Source organism: Corvus moneduloides, chromosome 1 (assembly GCF_009650955.1).
Source record: "Corvus moneduloides isolate bCorMon1 chromosome 1, bCorMon1.pri, whole genome shotgun sequence".
Taxonomy (NCBI): Eukaryota; Metazoa; Chordata; class Aves; order Passeriformes; family Corvidae; genus Corvus; species Corvus moneduloides.
In genome coordinates this window covers 153967715-153984429 of record NC_045476.1, presented here as the reverse complement: position 1 = coordinate 153984429, position 16715 = coordinate 153967715, and the positions used below count along the sequence as shown (strand labels likewise).

Sequence of the window (16715 nt, the reverse complement as noted above, 5' to 3'; positions counted from 1 at the left end):
AGGTGGGGAAAGGGATCACATTCCATGGGATAGAGACAAGTAGGTGGGGTTGATGGTAAGTGAACCGATGGGAACAACACATGGGAGGGACTTAGGGAAGGATCCAATGGGGCATCGAGGAACAAAGAACTTTCTAGAATGTATGCATATTAAACAAGGAAAATGAATATACATAACCTCATATATAAAACTGGGAGGGGAAAACATTAACCTATCGGGGAAAACATGCAAATATCAGAACAAAGGAATCATGGGTTCTCACTGTAACTGAAAGTGATATACTAAACTCGGGTTTAGTATATTATTCAAACAGTTGGCTGTCTGAATTCTCATCAGGAGACAGAGTGGCTGGAGCCACTTCCACCACCACAGAAGATTACAGAAGATTTTGTAAGTAGTCAGTTTGACGGCTGGGAGAAGGAGAAAAGGTAACTGAAAGAGACAGACTTTGGGAGTTATGTCACCAGGTTCCATCTCTCAGTTATCCCTATCACATCTCTACTGTAGTCACCATTTTACACAGAACACATGATGTAATCAAACTAGGGCCTTGGGAGAATGGATGAGCTCAGTTCTTTTCCAATTGTATTTTCTCTGGCATTGGTCAGAGTAGGGCATTTCTGCAGCTGATGTCTCCACTGGACCTCCATGCAGCAAAACCAAACAGCTGAGTGCTCAAGGTCACTAGGGTTCTTTGTTGCACAAACAAATAACAGCTTAATGAACTTTTCCAGGGCAGAAAAGAACAGCTGGGTCTATTTTTTTGGAAATGTTGATAACTATGTTTGTCAGAAAATAAGAGTGACTGTTGAAACTGTCTTTTCTTTTTTACTTTTTTCCTCGAGATTCATAGGTTACAAGTTTGGAAGGCACAATAGTGCTGATCTAGACCAATGTCCTATGTAACGCACATTTCAGGACTTCCCGGAATTCATTCTCATTTTCCCTCCTTTCTTTAGGGAAAGACAAGTCATGATGGAAATCTTCCTGGTGAGGAAACCTAGTAAACTATGCTTACTTTTTCAGTAGTTACTTGCTTTTCTAGTGAAAAATCTGTGTATTTATTTTCTAGATTGTCTAGTAAGCTTTAAGCTAACAGAACTTTATGTTAAACATCTGAGGAAGTTTCCATCATCTGCTCTTGTTCCTCATGGAGGTTGTTACTAATGCAACTAAATTATCACTTCAATGAACTGAATGGCCGAAGCTCTATCCTGCATGATCCCAAGACTCCTTCAAAGTTGCTGGTAGGGATAGATGTCTACATTTTCTGTCTTTGGGTATGTTGTATAGTGCAAGTCTCCTGCATTACTCAGACAATATTCACTCTGTACCAAAGGATTGTCCTACCCATCTCCTTTTTTTATTTTTTTTTCAAACTTGCATGCTCAGTACATGTTTTTTAAGGTGTTTTCTTTGATTTCTTAAGATGCCTGTAACCACCAGAGCTTAGAGAAATGGGAATATGCTGTGGCTGCTCTTATTCCTGCTGGATTTAGCAGTTTGAGCAGCTGTGGCCTATAAAGAAGGGTGAGGGAGTTGACAGGAGTGAACCTCTGCGCTAATTTCAGAGCTGCCTTTAAAGGTGAAAATAAGTCCTGCCAAATTTCTTAAACATTTAAGCCTTGATGAAGCTCTACTCAGACCTCATGACCATCCTAAAAAATGGGCATTGGTCTGGGGTACCTGGAAGTCCAAAATCTTTGGGAATCACCATTGGAGCTCCTGTTGCTCATATAAAGGTGTCTGGGAATGGCTAGCTGTGTGAGCTTTCTCTCTTACTCAGGTCTGTGTCTGAAGATTACTTTTTTCAATGCCTCTCCCAGTTTTCCAGATCTATTCTTGAAGCTGTTACCCCAGTAGTAAGAATAATACATTTACAACTATTTACATTTTTTTTTTAGAAGAATTAATGTAGCTGTACTTTATTCCTTCCATACAATTCCTTTAAATTTGCCTTCAGGTCTTGCTTAGATTTGCTTCTAGGCTTGTAGGAGATGAAAGGCACTTACCTTTGCTGTAGAGAGAAACACAAGGAAGGAGGAAAAATCAGGCAGGGTGAGGAGCTGTTACTTCATGGCCAGAGGAACATCTCCTTTGAGATGCAAAGGGCAGGGCTTGTGGATAGCTGTTGTTGGGATTCACTCCTGCCTGAGCAAATCTGGGTGAGAGGTAGGAGGGTGCCCAGCAGCAGAAAGAGCAGTGCCTGGAGGCACAGACAGCTTCTGGGGAAATAGACACCCTTCAAAGTGGCGCTTATAACTTCTGGGTTACCTGTACGAGTATGGAAATAATAAAATTTAGATAAGAAACCTTTCCTACAGGGAAAACTATAGGAGCCAATAAAATAATAAAATGTAGTTGCTTGAGAAATCTCTAAGAGTTCTTTATACTGGTGTCTCCCACTCCCTGTTCATTTTTAATTTGAGTTTTAACATAAGACTTGATTAAAAAACCACAGCCAGATGGTGAAATAACATTGTGAAGAGGTGTCAAGTGAAGAAAAATGAAAGAAGGAGGGGAGATGCTATGTTAATTTATCCAGAGAATATGACTGAGATTATTACTGTCTCTTTAAAAATGTGATGTAATTCTCATAAGTTTTCTTTTTTCTTTTTTCCTTTTAGTTCCTCATTTTCTCAGCTGCAGCTATAGAGGAATTGAAAAATGAAACCATTGTTCTGATCAAAATTGCTCTGGCAACTTTGGAATCAGGCTGCTTTGTTGACAGTTTAGTAAAAATACAGTGGCAGTTCATGTATGGGGAAAAGGGTTTCTTATTTTGAGAAGAGTAGTTGGCATATTATGGTAATTATATTTCTCATATGAGTTTTGGCTTGTGTTCCATAGTGACAATATTTTTTGGTTGTCTCAGTGAAATAACCATGTTTTATATTTGCTTTGTTGGAGAATTAAAATACTGTCTTATTATTTCTTTAGGTGATTGAATAGAATGGAAAAGTTATGAGAGAGCCTGGCATATGGTCATTTAAAATCAAATCTGTGTTTCCTGACAGGATTCTCTTCATGTACCTGTGAATGCTGGGCCTGAGTGTGTTGAGTATTATAGAAATGTCAAATTTTACTAAGTTTCATAGACTAGAGTAGCACAGGAAAGGCTACAGGGAAAGGAAGTGAAACAACCACAGAGACAGTACAGAAGATATATAGACAATGTGGGAAAAAGAGAAGTGTCAGAGGAGGGATGTACCAGACCAAGTACTAAATTGGAACAAAAGCAAATTAAGGCCAAGTCCTGCCTTTGAAAGGAGCTTGACTTTAGGGCTCCTAAATATCAGTTATGATTGACAGGGATCTTTAATTAGCCTTACACCTGGATTTTATGGGTGAGAGAAGGGTATCAGGGAGAGCAAGAGGTATGTGTAGATATTGTAACAGTGTTAAGGAGATGCAGATTACTGGGGATTGTGTTAAGCATTATGAAATACCCTAATTTATCTGGAGTAGGCTGAAGGACAAGTGGTGCTGATGACAGCAGCACTCAGGTATTCCAGGGTGTGAGTGGCCACAAATTTCTCTGTTGAAGCGACAGAATTCTCTATACCTGACACGAGGAAAATCTTATAGAGAAACTCTCCAGGTTCAGTAAGATAAATAACTGCCTTAAATAGAGGAGAGAGAGGTTTCAAAGTGTGGAAAAAGGGGCATCAGCAGTCACAGAGGTCAAAATGGGGTGGAATGAAGTGCAAATTGCCAAACGCACCTAATTGAGACACACCAGAAAAGGATATTAAAACAAATAACAGAAAATTATTTAGTGGTATAGGAAGAGTAATGATTCTACTATGCAGTGAGAATTTTACGAGGGTTAAGGATACAAAATGTGACACCAAAATGAAATGATTACTTGGATTCAGTTTTCAGTAACAACTATGGCACTGGTGATTAGGTAAAGTATAACAGCCAATGGAAAAGAAAACAAGAGAAGTTCTACTACTAAAAAACTACAGAGGATGGGAGAAAATGCAGTGTGGCTTTGGCCAAGGGGTGTAGCAGCTGTGTAAATGGATAGGCTCCTATTTAAAAAAGAAGAAATGCAGTATGTCCCAGATTTCAGGTTTCTTAGTGATCTATATGGGAAACACAGACATGCTGCAGGATAGAGGGATGAACAGAGGGTGGGTGAGAACCCAGGCAGGCGAGAGGAGAGAGGATTCATGGAAAGGGCAGTATCTAGGAACACTGTGAAAGGAAGTGACACTGCAATGTATTTATATTAATGACAAGAGGATAAAAAATAAGGATGTGCTGGTGACATTTTGTAGTTTCTTGAAGCTGAGAGGTATGTCCAGTGTTGCAGGGCATGTTGTTACCTTGAGAAGAGCTGGGTGCCCTGGCAGACTAGAGTTACAGAAGATGTGACACTCAACTACTCAAATAAACGAGATTCAAAACTCTGTCCCTGCAAACTGAGAGAAACTTCTGCTAATAAACTGGGGATTTGTTACATGTGTGGGTTCACAGATCAGCTATGGGATGCTCACATAGCTAAACTTAAAAAAAGAAAAGAAACTTGTCCTAAAAATCCTTAGGGGAAATATTTTCAACTGACTTATTATACACACAAAATCACAACAGAAGATGCTGAAGAGACCTCTAGGTGGGATGTTCACTTCTGGCCATGGACATTCAGAGCTGAGCTGTAGAGGAGGATTGCTAAAGATAATTGAGTAAAAGGGTATCTGATGCAAAAAAAAGCTAAAAGAAATTGTCCTGCTTGGTATGAAACATTGAAAGCTTGGGAGAGGACAATCCATAAGAGAGTGAAAAAACCCCTAAACAGCTCTGCTAAAGGCATGAAAATGGGGGTCAAGTGAGTACAATGAATATCTTTTTCCTGGAAAATAGGAATGAAATCCTAACCCCAAGAGGTGCTGAACTCTGAGAAATCATTAAAAATCTGTATGACTTTTAAGATGGAGCTGGCAGTTTCTGAAATGGTTTATACAATGCTGCTACCTACACCAGCAAAGGGTTGGTAGGTTGATAAAAGACTCCTTGTCAGATGAAACTACCAACATAAGAAAAGATGAGAACATGTTTTTTATATCTGTGAAAGCTGCCAAATCGGTCAGAACAATAATGAACACAATTAATTCCTGGGGTTTTTTCCCCTTAAGTTTGAGGCATTTATGAAGATTATATCAACATTATGGCTAATTTAGTTGAAAAGTGTGTCTGAACTGTGTGACACAAGGAAAAAATGATGGTTAACATTTCCTTTATCCAAAAATAAAACCCAAAATAATCTGCAATCCTGCTGGCCATCATTATCAGCAATAAATCCCTACTTGTGCTTAATTATGCACTGACATTAAATGCCATCTTGTACACACCTTGCCAGCATGGGATTGCTCTTCACTTGGCTTTTGTCTCTGACAGAGTGCTCTCACCATGAATGTGAATGAGTGCCATGTATCAATTGCAGCATTGTTTCCTAGCTTCTCCTCCTCATAGAAAAAAACCTGATTGAATAAGTTTGGGTACTGAATGTGAACCCCATCTGATGTAAAAAATACAAATCCTCACAATTTTAGGTGAAAACCAAAATTAATGAAGGAAATATCACGTCTCCAGAAGCAGAATTCTTCAGGCAGCTGAAATGTTGCTCTGCAGATTTGCTATCTACTTAAAGATTTCCCATAATTTGTATTTTCCAAAAAGGGCTAATCAGTCCATAAAGTATTACATCTTCTAAACTATTTGTATAGCATTAATAAGTGGGGCATTCCCTACTTATAATTTTTCCCTTTATAACTATACTTAGTGCACATTTTGTGTTCAAAATGTCTAGGTTCCTTTAAAGCCAGAAAAAAAAGAAAGTTTTTTTCCCTTGACTCCTGTGATAGGATTTTCTCATAGCTTTTCCTTCTCCACAAGGTTTAACATGGATTCCTCCCTTTTGAACTGATAAAACACAGCTGGTTATACTGTCAAACTGCAAATATCAAGGCATGCTGGCTAATGGGTGAACTTTAACCTGAAAAAGGAAGACATTCAGAGAAATGTGCATTTCAAAATGTAGATTATATCTGGACATTCTCTTTATATTCTTTGTTCAGAAATTCAGATTTTACATTTTTGTTCATTCCTATATCCAGGATCATAAACACACACAGATTCTGTCTGCATGCAGCAGGTAGAGATACATGTGCTTATATTTTCACTAATACCTCATCTCCTTTTGGGACTGTTCTCTTGTGTCTGCTGTTCCTTCCCCCTTGTCATGTGCTTTCTACTATGCACTTTCCCCCTCATCTAAAGACTTGTGTAACCTTCCCTACTGCTGCTCTCAAACTCTCCCATTCCCATTTAGTCCAGCCATCCTGGCTCTGATCTTTCTTCAAGGCAAAATTTCTTTTCCCTCAATCAAAATCACACTTTACCTGGCTCTTCTTTTCTAAATTTGTGTTTTTGCATCCTGTACTGTTCAGCAGTGTTGTCTCCAGGACATTGGCTGTCTTCTGCTCCTTCTTCACACATGCTACCTCACGGGCAGTTGGGACTTAGAAGCTGCTGTTCTTTCTGTCCTGACTTTCTATAATTTCTTCCCTTTTCTTCTGTTTTTTCTTCCTAACTCTTCCCTGAGATGTTCCCTGCATTCTCTTCTGTGGTTTCACTCGGACAGAAAAAAACCTCACACAAGATGCATGTTACTGACTACAAAGATGGCATTATTGACAAAATTAATTGCACTTTCAATGTCTCACCCAACTTCAGAGGCCTAAAAGGTAGCCATCTATAGTGAGATGAATACACCCTGGTTGTGAAAAAGCTATACTAGTAAGAGAAAAATTGTTCACAGCATTATGTTCCTTTCTATCTTGCACAGGATTACTGTAACTCAGGTCATAAGGATTATGTTATTTAAAAGTATATTAATCAATTTATCCCAAAAACTGTAGAAAAAAACCTCTATGATCTCCAGCAGCTCTTGGTAAAACTCAGGAGACATAATTGTTTAATGGGCTGTCAAATAGTAAAATAAGCTCTGTGAACGCAGATAACCATCACATCCCTCACCAGGTTATGTTCCAAGCACAAAGTTCCCTGACTTTGCCTTTCTTGTATATAAAAGGGAAAACATGCATTTAGAAAATGAACAAAATATTTTAAACTATTCAATTAATTCTAAAATTAATTCTAAAATTAAGTCACTCCCTTTTGCATTCTTCTTTGCTTTAGCTCAGTGATATAAGCTTCCTTCCTAATCTTTTTGTCCATAATCTGCCTGCTACTCTTCAAAACTTTCTGTTGGAAGAGGAGTTTCCACATAAAATTATTTTAAAGTCAGACGCTTCATTCTCTTCCCTTTTGCTGCAAGCTAGGCTCTGCTGCATATCTCAGGTAAATTTCTACTTATCGCTATCTGTCAGATAATTTTGCACTAATTTTTCTATGTCAAGAAAGATTATTTTACCTCTGCCTGTTTTTTTGTTTTTAGAGTTGTAATAGAAAGGCTAAGATTGGTGTGGATACAGAATGCCTGGGTGTGCTGCCCCTCAGCTGAGACGGCCTCCCAGAAGGGCCGGTGTTAATGGCATCCGGATTAGTAGTTCATCAAGACCCCATCACATCCACCTGCAGTTTCATGATGTGCTTGGAAAATCCAGCTTGTAGAAAGGAGAGCAGTGCTATGCAGTTCTGGGATGTTATGTTTAACAATTGTTTCCTTTGCTTTCTAGACCTGATGAGATAGTTCTGGGAGCAGTTCCAAAATGAAGGCTTTGTGGGGTTCAGTAAGAAAGGCTCTGTGTTTCACAATGTAGTTTTGTTCCCTTATAAAAACTTAAGAAACTCACAGTAACAACCTCAAATCATGCTGCACACAGTATGATTTTCAGAGCTCCCTCTGGGAAGACTTCTGCATCATTTTGCTGTGGCAACCAGATATTAGTGAAGAACCCATGCAGTGAGTGTTTCTGCAAACTGTTGACACAGCTCACAACAATAGATCTGTCTGCTCACTCATGAAAGTTACACAAAGCCAGGAAAACCTTCAAGCGACAGTGTGATTAGTCTTTGCTGTAAAATACCCTGGTGAGGAAGTTATTATTAGTGAATACAGTAAAAACCTGCCTTTTTATAAAAAGTGTAGCTTTTGCAAAATCTTGTTTCAACACAGGCCTCTCAGGATAGTTAATAAGCCTTACAAATAGTTGGAAGGCAAGTTGAAGTGAGATTCAAGTTGGTGCTTTTTTCATGCTTACAGGTAAAATGAGACCTGGCTGACATTCAGCTATCCAGGAATACGAGTGGTCCTGCTGGCTCTCCTTCACCAGAACAGGTGAGCTCACTTGGACCTGGCAAGAGCCAGGTGTCCACCAGAGGAAAACACAGGGCAGTTTTATAAAGAACTTGGCCAGCACTACTTAGAGGAAAAGGGTGAACAAGTAATCCTGAAGCCTCTCCTGTACTCCTTGGAGAATATTTAATTCATGCCACCAATTACAGCATTTCCAGGCAGTAGCAAATCTGAAATCAGTATAACCTTTACTTTATCTCACCACCAGTGGTGGTCTCAATTCCTCTTGTGTGAGATAACCAAAGGCTCTGGGAAGTCAGCTGAGGGAGGTCATGGAGTAAAATATGAGTAATACAGGTTGAAAACTGTCTGTAAATAGCCCAGAGACAGCAGCAACTGGACATAGTATTCTGAATCTAATGCATTTCTAATTGTCACTTAGAGGAAATCATGCTGATTCTCTTTTTGCTGGATCTCATAATGTTTTCTGTGCCAATGTATTAAGTTTGCATGGCTTGGTTTTTGGTAGTGGGGGGGCACAGAGGTGGTTTCTGTGAGAAGTTGCTGGAAGCTTTCACCACATCCAGCAGAGCTAATCCCTGATGGCTCCGAAGATGGACATGCCACTGGCCAAGCCTGGGCCAATTGTAAATGGTGGTAATGCCTCTGTGATTGGCATCTAGGCCAATTACCTATCTTCAATCCTGGTAAAACCAAAAAAAAGAAGAAATGATTGCTATTGGACTCCTTTTGGAGATCTAGTTTGGCTGTGACACTGTGATATTCAAACTTTTTTTTTGATCTTGTGTATTTTCTTGCAGAGTCCTACAGACATTTGCCCTGACTGACACTTTCCCATGGAAAACAACCAAGGCCACCACTTGAGCAGAGCTGGGGAACACTGGCAGCATCTGGGGAAGGATATTTCCTGCACTATATTATCAGCCTGGCACTGGATGACTGATGCCAAAATATTTTAATTGAAAAAGAAAAAGGTAATTTTTCATACCAATATCAACCATCAAGAGGGTAAACTCTCTGCTTGTCATTTTGTGCTGAGTGAGCCAATAAAAACATCATCACCTTTCTGTTGCCCTCATGGTGCCCTCCTCTTCAGCAAACAGCAGAGTAACGTTCAAACACAAGTCAGTGTTGTGAGGAAAAAGAAAAGCTGACTTGAGTGTAATGGTCTGTGATTTTTTTTCTGGAGGGTTTCAATCCCTGGAAAGATTAAAAATGATTGTATCTCTACTACAGGACTGCAGAAGGGTTTAAGGGAATTACAAACCAATTTTTTTAAAGTAGGCCTTTTTACAAAAGGTTTAACAAGCCTGTGATATTTCTATTATTTTATTCTTATCACATGGTGAAATACTTTTCTGTTAGAGTGGAAATAAGATCTTTTTGTTACCATTTTAGTACTAACTCTCAGTTGGGCTGTCAGTTCAAACAGCAGGGGAAATAGAAGCACAGTGCTGCCTCTAGGAGATCCCTCATCGGAGAGACATCTGAGGGATTATGAATCAAGTGAACAGATTTACAGAAGAAATCAAATTATTTCTCTCAGGAAAATTTCTATCATAATCATTAAAGTCCCTTTCACACAGTGGAAGATCAGGTAGGATTGTAAGAATTGTACATTCTCTCAGTTTTGGCATCTCTTTTTAACACTAATTTCATTTCTTGTTAGAAGAACTTTTCTTTGCACAGCTGATCTCAAATGTCAACAAAGTCTCCCCTGCTAGCAGCTCTGTGCTGCCATAAATCACGTGGTTATTGCACTTCGGGGATGTTTGAAACTCAGTGCCCATGAAGACCCATTTATATACGAAAACCATCTACCACTTTCACAGGCAATCTGACAGATGGATTCTGTCTCCATAGGTATCAAGTAACCACTCCATCACTTAATCATTTATTATAGCGATAATCACCATGAAAATTTCCCAAAGGGAGGCTTCAATTTTTCACTTCTGAAGCCACACCAGAGGAATTGAATCTGATTTTAGTATTCTTGTCTTCTCATGAGCTGTTCTCTGTATCTTTGTGCTCACGGATAGGCATGAATGAAAATTAGATGAATGAGTACTTATAGAAAAACAGACTGTAATAATGTACTGGAGGAGGAAAGGAAATTAAACCAGAGAAAACTCTCAGTGACTTCTGGTGGCCTGAGAAGGCATTGTGGGATCCATCACTGAATGCATTTCCATTGTACCGGTTATTTATCTGAAGACAGATCATGCAGAAAGAGTTTTCTTAGTTTTAATATTTCATATCTGTGAGTTTCTAGTACTGTCCAGACACATGCATTGCAATGTTGACCAACAAAAACAACCTGGACTGAGCTGCAACCTGCAGGTCACAAGTTAATGTGGTGTCATTGGCTGGTCCAGGTATTATTTTACAATGAGGTGAAGCCTGTGCATGTTGTGAGTGCCCAGCAGGGGATGGAGGTCCCTGGGGACCGACAGTATTGGGCTCAGAATTGTGACACCTCATGACAGTCCTGTGCTCCTCCACAGCTGTTCCTTTTGGGAGTTCTGGTCCATGTGAGTTTAGGGGATGCTCAGCCACTGACTGCAGAAGGGTGAGGGTTCCTCCCTCCCAGATTCTGTAGGTCAATGATGTCACTTGCAGGGTCCACAAGTCCTGTGGGAAGTGGTCTTGCCCCTGGGAACTTTCTCATGTGGAAGGTTAAATTAATTGTTTGGGGTTTTTTTGCAATTCTTTTATAATATCTGGATATTAATTTAACTTTTCTAGTATCCGTGCCATGTCAAGGCCACCTTACTATCATGGCATAGGTTCAGTGTCCCTTGTCACTACAGAGAAAGACAAGCGTTCTGAATTTGATCTCTTTGCTTTGGCAACTGATGTCTTCTACCACTAACTGCCTTTTTGGAATTTGATTTTTGGAAGCTTGTTTGTGTGAGCAGAAGAAGGTACAGAGTCTCATCCTCTTGACTCATTTGTTCTCACCTGAGTGGTGGCTGTCGGAGAGATCCAGTGCTAGTTCCTGGTACTGTCCACTGTGTTTCAGCCCTCAGGAGTTCACGTGCTGTCAGTTCTCACTGGAACCAGATTTGTGCCCAGTCATTTAAATTGTAAGATACTTGGCTTCAGCAGGAGCACATTTCAACAATTTGTTTGTAAAAAGATTACAGTAATGTTTTTCTCCCTTTCCCTCGCTTCCCTCATGTGTTATCTGATCCGTAAGACATCATCAAACCCCCTACCTTACCTGCACATGGAGAGCTCGTTTCCTGAGCATTTAAAAGCCACTAAAGAACAGTCACACACTGTTATTTTATGTTTTGTGCAGTAGAGATTGAAATGCTTGGCTTTTCCCCCAGAAGTTTATTATTCCATTGTAAAAGTAAAGTTGAGTGAACAGAGCTATTAGTTCAAAATGAGGGGCAAAGATTTCAACAATGAAATCAGAAAATTGCTTAACTGAAGGGAGATAGAGCCAGCTCTCCCTGGAAGCCAGCTGGAAGCCAGTTCTGCTCTGTAATGGAGTGGTGGGTCTCTGACAGGATCCTGGTGCCTCCTGCCTGTGACCTCCTCCAAGAGGTTTGACTTCTGCAAGGCTGTGTATGGTGCTTTATGCCTGATGGCTTTGAGCCATAGGAAGCTGTTGCTGTGTAGCTTGTGGGAGCAGGAGGACTGGCTCTTCTCAGCCTCTGTGTTGCCAACTCCCTCCTCTCTGTGCAATGCAAAAGATGTTTCCTAGCTTTAGTCAAACTGAGATAATCTCAGTGGATCCAACTTAATGTAGTGAAAAAAACCTCAATTTTCACCATGCTCTTATCTTTAAAATTTTTCAATTCTGGGCTTTTGAGAACTAGTAATTTTGACTAAAATGCATAGCATCACATTACTGAAAACTGCTTTTTGCTCTGCCTGAAAGAATACCCACAGAGAGAATGGAACAGAGGGAAAACAGGGTCTATCTATTTCCAGCTGGAAAAATGGACTGTTGGATGGGTGAAAACATGATGGACCACCAGGCTCACTGGGTGTTAATCAATGTCTCAAAGTCCATTTGGTTAATAAGACATGAAGCATAGACATGATTAATAAGACATGAAGCACTTCACACAGGCAGCTTGGTGATTCACACTGACCCTGACACTGATCATATTTTCTGAGCGCTGCATGAGGAAATGGCGTGCAGTTTTAGAAAGTATGGAGATAGCACTAAATTAGAAGGAGGGATTGAATTGCTGAATGGAAAAGATTGAAGAAGAATGCAAATGATTGTGAGGTTGGAAAAAGTTCAGCAGAGGGGTGGAAGCTCTGCACATGGAGCAGGATGATCCCCTGCACCAGTTGACCCGACTGTCTGAAAAGCCACTCTGCAAGAAAGGACCCAGGGCTGTGATGGACACCACATGGTGTCAAAATTACCAGTCAAAATTACACTTACACAGGAAACAAGGCAGGCTGTCCACTGGGCTCCACCAGAGGTAGTGTGGCCAGGAGGTCAAGGGGAATCTATGTTCCCATTTGTTTAGCACTGGACATGGAGCTGTGGGCATCCCAGCTCAAGAGGGATTTGGATGAACTGGCGAGGATCCAGAGCAGAGCTCCCATGGTGGTCAGAGGCTTTGAGGAGAGACTGGGACCTATGAACTGAGCTTGTTTGATGCAGTCGTGGCTTCAGGGTGATGAGCCAGCAGCCCATAGCTGCTTCAGGAGGAGTTACAGGGAGGACAGAGTCAAACTGCTCTCTGATACAGCATGAGGAACAGTGGGCAATGCCCAACACAGCCTTTGGGGGAGTTTACATTGGTTATGAGCAAAAAACTGGTTCAGCATGAAAGCAGTGTGGCAGTGGAGAGCAGGGACCCAGAGAGCACCATCCTTGGAGGTTTTGAAGTTGTAGCACACCTGACATAGCATCAGGTGTGCTTTGACAGGACTGATGGGTGAGGGACCTGCTTAGGAGCTGGGTTTTGATCTTGTACTTACTGAAGCCAGTAGTAAGGCCCTGCCAGCTGAAGGACTGGAGGCTTTTCCAGCTTCACCTTTCAGCCCAACTGAATGGTTTGCTGTTCCTTTTGCTCATGTGTAAAATGACTCTAAAATTATTTTATCGTGGTTGGACAGAGTAATATAGAGTGACCTGTTTCAAACTTTGCAAACCATGGCAACAGATTGTCAGGCTGGAAGACTAAGGTATACTGAAGTGTTCATGGGTTTTGAAGCAGGCAGAACAGTCAGGGTAAGGTGGGAGAGACAATGAGGTGAAGGGGGTGAGACCTGGCCGGGGGAAGGGATTAGGAAGTATATAGATGAGGCCTAACTATAAAGAGGTGGGGTTTGCATGAGGCATAAATAGGAAAACAATTACTTCTGAAACAATCATGTGAGAAAATGGAAGGGTTTAAGATGTGTAAAAGGCTTTCCAACCTCAAACTAGTATTTATGGCAATTGGGAAGAAGGACTTTTGTTCTTTTGCATATCAGTTTTTAGTAATTATAGATGTTCCTCTAAATTTGCTAGAACTATTCAAACATAATGGCATGTTGCAGAGTTTCACAGGGATCTTGTGAAATATGCTGTGTTATCAGATTAAGCATATTGCAAGTCAGTGTTTAATGCTGGCTCGAGGAACTTAAACTAGAAATTTACTCGTGGTCATTGAACACAAGGCTTGTTGAGGTTTCTGGGTGCTGTGGCTCTCCTCTGGAAGAGCAGACATACTCTGGGAGCTTTGCAAGGGTGTCAGATGGGAAGAGACAGAAGGGCTGAGGCTGCCTGGGAAAGGCACCAGCCCAGCACTGTGTCCATCGCTGGAGCTGTGCTGAGAACTGGCGCGGGCTGCGGCTGTGGCTATTGTGTGCTGTGAATGGCTGCTTCATGCTAACCAGTCTGCAATGGCTATTTTTAATCCCAAATTCTAACATGTGGGTTTTAGAACAGTGCTTGTCTTAAATGTGAAAGAAACCACAGAGCAAGGGACTAAAGGGCTGTTTTGAAAAAAGTCTGGAAGGGAAGCCATGCAGACTGGAAAGCTTCCCTGATAAAACCCAGCTTTAAAGCAAAGTAAAGAAAAGAGGGACATCTCCCGAAGAAAAGGGAATAATCCTTTTCAAGGCTGCCAGCCAGAGTAATGGATTCAAGGCTGGGTCAGATGCTGGGGTTGACTCTAGTTGTGTATAATGATGTTACATTTTAATTATAAACTTGTTAACCCAACATTGCCTTGACCTAGATGAATAAGGAATATAGCTCAAAGAGTAGTTAATATGAAGTTAGAGATAGCTAACCAGCACTATGTTCTTACAGAGCTGAAGGAGAGAGCTGTAACCTGTGTGCAACTTGTGAATAAGAGGCATTCTGGAGTAGGTGTGTAAATGAATGTGGTCCTGTCAAAGTCACATTTCAGAAGGGGATTCCTTGCTCCATCCTGCTGGCTGAGAAGCTCTTCTGAAGCAGGCTGCAGGCACCTCCCCTTCATTACAGTTTGTTAAAAATTAATGATTTCTTCACAGCCTTGCAGAAGTCTTTGTGAAATTCCAGCCCTGACTGAAAGTACCTGGATTGCAGCAAGATGAAACTGAACAGAGAAGTGTGTTAGTAGTATCCAGTACTGTTCAATTATGAGTTTAGTAGTCCTCCAAATTGAAGGACATATGTCTTAATGTTGTGGGTTTTTTTTCTCAGACATTTATGTACCTCATTCCTTTTAGAAATGTTGTTCACAGAAAGAGATTTTTTTAAATGTATAGGTTGTCTGAAAAGTTATATTTGTCCATGCAAGAAGCTTAGCTGAGGCATATCTGGAACATATGTGTTAGTCAGGGACATCTTGGAATGCTGCACAGATTTCCTATTTACAATAAGGCAAGCTTTGGCCCCAAGTGCTTACTAACAGCTTTAGCAATGGGTATAAATAACAATTACTTGGATAACTCAGTGAGACCTGACTGTACTCATGAGCCTTTAATGTTTCTTTTTTTCTAATTCTGTGGGATTTTTTTTGTGATGTGACATCCCAAAAGAAGGTAAAAGTGTCCTATGCTTAATAATGTGTAAACATTACTGATTGGAAGAGAATTTTGTCATTAAGATAAAGACTATTCCTCTTCCTTCCATGCCTGGGGTAATCTTTACCTCCCCCAGGTTTGGATCTGATTCTTTTCTCCAAGACTCCTTGATGATGTTTGTACAGTATTTTGAAGCCCAGAGTTAAGATATTATTGCATTTTACATTAAGAGGAAAAGAAGGAATCAATCTTTTTTCTTTTTTTTCTTCTTGCTGTAAAGAGCACTGTGGCAAATGAGACTGCTTCAAGGAGAGGTAAAGATTAGTGCTACAAAAGAAAGATCTTTCGTCCTTGCTAAATGGAAAGGTCTCTTGAAGAAAAACTGAAGGCAGCATGATTGAAAGTGTGTGGAAACCACAGAGCTTCTTCCATTGCCTTCACTGGGTTTTGATTTAGGCTCACAGAGTGTCCATTACATTTTATTACCCTTTTTGGACACATAAAATGTTACTTTTGTTGTTTAAGAAAAAGAAATCATGAATGACTTTAGCATTTACTGGAGCAAGTCATTGACTTGAGCCAAGTGTAGCGTGACTCAGGGGTTCAAAGCAAATCCCCACGGCCCTGTGCTCCACTCCACTTTATGAAGCCCCCTGAGCAATTGCTGTGCCAGTCCTGGTTCTCAAGCAGGGACCTGCAGCATGGGCAGAATTGCTCCTTGCTGTGTGTTCACTCTGGGGTGTGATGTGGACGAGACAACACTTTCCTGAAAATCATTTCTATTGGTGGCACACAAAGCCTTTTCTCTGGTGACTTCTGCAGTCATGAATGCATCTCACAGCAAACATGTAGAGCCCAGGAGTGAAATGCTGTCCCAGCTAAGTGGCTGCTGCTGCAAGGGGTTGTGAACATGGGATTTTCCCTTGAAATGGATTTTCTGGAGTTATTCAATTGAACCCAGAACCAGAGCAGGTGTATATGGGCCTTGCCACGTGCAGTGCCAGTAGGCACTCTTGGTCCTCACCACATCATCTGCTGACTCTTACTTGGCCGTGCTCCTTGGTAGAGGCTTGCTGGGCACAGAAAAACTGATGTGGCTGACCTGAAAAAGTCATTCCAAGTTCTCCCTTCCCCCAGAAGGTGAGGAGAGGAGCAGAGATCAATTCTCCCAAATGCCTACTTTCCCATGGCAGTGCACATATTTGATGTGCTGTGTCTCAGGATAGAGCAACAATATGGGGAGATCTGAGAGCTGTGGGATCTCTTCCCACCACAAAAAGCTGTTGATTGCACTTTACCTTCCATGGAAGGCACAGCCAGATATATAAGTTACCACAGTGCTCCAGGGTTTAGCACATTTTCCCCTTGCCCCAGTAAAGGAATGCCACAGTCAGGGTTCGACAGAAAACCAACGCACACCTTGTAAAAAGCCCCATTCTGCTCTGTTCAT

The 16715-nt window shown here is 40.9% G+C and overlaps 1 long non-coding RNA gene across 2 annotated transcripts in view; it reads left to right on the top strand.

The window, feature by feature from the left end:
• LOC116455151 overlaps positions 1 to 9438 on the top strand; it is a 107248-nt gene extending 97810 nt beyond the window's left edge. The window contains exons 1-3 of one of the 2 annotated variants that reach the window (XR_004244309.1): positions 263 to 390; positions 8234 to 8308; positions 9088 to 9438. This is a non-coding gene — a long non-coding RNA (uncharacterized LOC116455151). Of the gene's footprint in view, positions 1 to 262; positions 391 to 8233; positions 8309 to 9087 lie in introns of those variants that run through there. The other variant, XR_004244310.1, reaches the window with a different exon arrangement.
• Positions 9439 to 16715: the final 7277 nt, after the last annotated feature.